The 4,224-nt window shown below is 44.2% G+C and overlaps 1 non-coding gene across 1 annotated transcript; it reads right to left on the bottom strand.

Annotated features, from left to right (window-relative positions):
- Nucleotides 1-438: 438 nt before the first annotated feature.
- LOC122701210 lies at nt 439-645 on the bottom strand. The gene has a single exon (XR_006343034.1). It is a non-coding gene; the product is annotated as a small nucleolar RNA U3 (small nucleolar RNA).
- Between the last annotated feature and the right edge of the window lie 3,579 nt (nt 646-4,224).

The following is a 4,224-nucleotide window of genomic DNA, read 5'->3' as shown; positions in this document are numbered from 1 at the left end:
CTCCCAGAACTTACTCAAACTCATGTCCATCGAGTCAGTGATACCATCCAACCATCTCATCCTCTGTCGTCCCCTTCTCCTCCTGCCTTCAATCTTTCCCAGCATCAGGGTCTTTTCCAATGAGTCAGTTCTTCGCATCAGATGGCCAGAGTATTGGAGTTTCAGCTTCAACATCGGTCCTTCCAATGAACACCCAGGACTGATCTCCTTTCGGATGGATTGGTTGGATCTCCTTGCAGTTCAAGGGACTCTCAAGAGTCTTCTCCAACACCACAGTTCAAAAGCATCATTTTTTAGCACTCAGCTTTCTTTATGGTCCAACTCTCACATCCATACATGACTACTGGAAAAACCATACAATCTTAGGAAGTATATTTTTAGTGTATTTTTTAGGATATCTGGGGTCTGTTTAGTTTGCTTTTTTTTTTTTTTTTTTTAACCACTCAGGCTACACTGTTTCCCTCTTACTCTCCAGAAGGAAAAGAAGAATGATCATCAATGGCTAACGGCAGCGGCAGAAGCCAGCTTCATGCTCGGGAGAGAACGCTGCGTGTCCTCCTCGTGGTTTCTGCTGCTCTGCACATTCAGAGAAACTTCCTCAGTAACAAACTGTAGAAATGATCCCTGAACATATAGTTTTGTTTTTTTTTTTTAGTGGATCAGTGTAATTCACAAGACAACAAGGGGGTGTATAATCTGTAAAGAATAAGCACATCCTTGAGATTTTTTTTTTCTGGCAAAATGTTACCCAACACACTACTGATACCATCAGAAAAGAATGCATTAGGAGTATTTTAAATCTTATAAAATTTAGTTTACCTATTTGGGCATATTCTTCATGCCATTTTAATCAGATAATCATTTGCAAGCAATTGAGTTTGTTGATACTGTTGCCAACCTGATTAATGGAATGGAGTGTCTGGAACATTGACCTACTTATTCCTCTAAAACATGAACCATTTATCTTTGTTTATTCTGAAAATTTCTTCCCACATGTCCACCACCACCTTGGTCCCTATCCAGTTCTTCCCAAAGATCTAAATGCATCGTTTTTCCTCTAACAAAAAAAAAAAGGGGGGGCTTCATAGTGGGTGATCACTGCATTGTCAGTTGGCTTGTTCAATTCACTTTAAGGTCAGGTTAAAAGGACACGGTCCCAACTATAAATACATTGCTTAAACTGAGGTCAAAGGTAGCTCAGGGAAGGAAACCTTCTTCCCAGAGCCACCTGAGCCCACTCCCAGAATTCACTGACCCACCCACACAACACGAGTCCACAAGGCGAGTCAAAGTGCTCTCCACTGAGCCAGCCTCCTGCGGCTCTGTAGCCTCACCATTCACAGAAGCTGGGGATCATCGGGACTGTCCTTACTGATGCGTGGCAGCAAGGCGCACGCTGGGGTCGGGAGCTGGAAAGGACCGAATCTTTGCTCGTGGAGAATGTGACGTGAAGGAAATCTACCTCTCCACCCAACTGGAAAGTGAGACAGGAGGAAGCTCCTGTCAGGAAAAACTGCAGCTTTCTAATACCTGTGTCCCTGCAGACGGTGACTGCAGCCAGGAAATTAAAAAACGCTCATTTCTTGGAAGAAAAGTTATGACCAACCTAGACAGCATATTAAAAAGCAGAGACATTACTTTGCCAACAAGGGTCCATCTAGTCAAGGCTATGGTTTTTCCAGTAGTCATGTATGGATGTGAGAGTTGGACCATAAAGAAGGCTGAGCGCCAAAAAATTGATGCTTTTGAACTGTGGTGTTGGAGAAGACTCTTGAGAGTCCCTTGGAATGCAAGGAGATCCAACCAGTCCATCCTAAAGGAAATCAGTCCTGGGTGTTCATTGGAAGGACTGATGCTGAAGCTGCAACTCCAATACTTTGGCCACCTGATGCGAAGAACTGACTCATTGGAAAAGACCCTGATGCTGGGAAAGATTGGGGGCAGGAGGAGAAGGGTATGACAGGGGATGAGATGGTTGGATGGCATTACTGACTTGATGGACATGAGTTTGAGTAAGTTCTGGGAGTTGGTGATGGACAGGGAGGCCTAGCGTGCTGCGGTCCATGGGTTCACGAAGAGTCGGACATGACTGAGCGACTGAACTGAACTGAATACCTTTGTTGCTCTTCCTGGCATGCCAGAACCTGTGTATTTACCATCTGGGATTTGCTGAGCTCCTACTTAGGTAAACTGTCTTTTTAAGAAGCCTAAAACATGCAGAAGCACAGACATTTTTAAGCATTGGGAGAATATTTTGGAGTTTCCCAAGCCTATCTAATGACCATATTCAAACATGAAGAGTTGCTGACAGTTTAAAAAATGAATTTATGTTAGTTTTTTGGTGAAAATTGTTCATACTTCTCTTTTACATGCAGTGCTACAGAATCATGCTGAGACTTTTACAACAATCTCCACTGATGGGTAAACAAGAGATGCTTGAACTCATTTCTAAATTAATGTAGGTTAAAAGGCAGCTTATGAAAAATGAATTCTGAATTTTGTGCAATTTATTCTGGTAGCCATTTGGGGGGGGAGGGAAAGAGCCAAAAAAGAAAAACACTCAATTACAAAGGACACATCAACCGCTGCTGAGACTAATCATGAAGAAGAGACAATATTTTCCTGCCCTTTGGCATACGTTGTAAATTCCAGGAAGACATGGTTTCTGGATTATAAGCTTTTACACAGCCTATAACACTTAACAGTTTCATATAGATAATTTCAATAGATTAACGTCTGCTTGAATTGATGAAGAGCTGAAAGGACGTGACACTCACAGATAAGCATTTCGATCTATTATCACTGAAGAGTGCCTGGATTTATTATCTTGCCCTGGATATTAAGCACTTGTTTCTGTGCTACATGGGGGTGTGGGGCGTGTGGCGAGTCTGTTAGAGCCACACCAGTGCAGTACTAGAGCAGTGTTCTTTCCCCAAATGTGGCATTTCCTTCTTTCCCTTAGGAAAGCGCAGGCAGGAATAACCTTGCTTGCCAGATAGATGTGATGATTTACTGCATTTGAAAGTTTTAATGCTTGGTTACAGCAATTTGAAACGAAACATTGCTCAAAACAATGGCTTTTCTCTCCGTGGCAGATGATCCTTTCCATAACTCTAATCCCACGTTATCTTCTGCAGTGTGGTCGTGATGTCCCTCATCCAGAGACAGTTTATTTCTCTGTGTTCCTAAGTTTGGGTAGGTCCTGTGACTGCTTTGACTTATGAAATACGGTGGAAGTGACGCTGTGCTCCTAGTTCCTGGTGCAGCCCTCAGTTGTTCTTGATTTATCGTAGCTGCTTTTGCATCATGTCCCCGCTCTCTGTGTTCCCTCTTAGAGCCGCCATCAGTTCAGTTCAGTTCAGTTCAGTTGCTCAGTCGCATCCAACTCTTTGCGATCCCATGGACTGCAGCACGCCAGGCCTCCCTGTCCATCACCAACTCTCAGAGTTTACTCAAACTCATGTCCATCGCGTGGGTGATGCCATCCAGCCATCTCATCCTCTGTCGTCCCCTTCTCCTCCTGTCCCCAATCCCTCCCAGCATCAGGGTCGTTTTCAACGAGTCAACTCTTCTCATGAGGTGGCCAAAGCATTGGAGTTTCAGCTTCAGCAACAGTCCTTCCAATGAGCACCCAGGCTGTGCATGAAAAGCCCAAGTCAAAGCCACGTGCAGGTGTTTTAGTCCCTGGCCCAGCCCACCTCCCACCTCCCACTGCTGACTGTCAGCCAGTTGAGCAGGGCATCTTGGATGTCCAGCCCAACTGAGTTTTTTGATCACTGCCCCCTTATCCTTTTTCCTAATTTGTTTTATCAAAGAGCACTTTTTCTCAGGATAGTTTTTTTTTTTTTTAATTGTAGCAGAGTACCATGGCTTTCTTATTGGCTCACTGGTTAAAAAAAAAAAAAAAAAACCCGCCTGCCGTGCAGGAGACACAGGTGTGATCCCCGGGTTGGGAAGATTCCCCCAGAGAAGGAAACGACAACCCACTCCATTATTCTTGCCTGGGAAATCCCATGGACAGAGGAGCCTGGCAGGGCTACGGTCCATGGGATCGCAAAGAGTCAAAGGGTTGGACACGGCTGAGCGACTTCACTTTCACTTTCAAGCAGAGGACACAATTAAGCCATGCCTAGACTCCTGGTCCACAGAAGATGTGAGAAAATAAACATTGGGTTATGTAGGTTTTTTGTTAACAATCTTATTCACATGTAATACAACTCACCC

The sequence above is a fragment of the Cervus elaphus genome, chromosome 9 (genome assembly GCF_910594005.1).
Source record: "Cervus elaphus chromosome 9, mCerEla1.1, whole genome shotgun sequence".
Lineage (NCBI taxonomy): Eukaryota > Metazoa > Chordata > Mammalia > Artiodactyla > Cervidae > Cervus > Cervus elaphus.
This window is presented reverse-complemented; position numbering and strand designations above follow the sequence as displayed.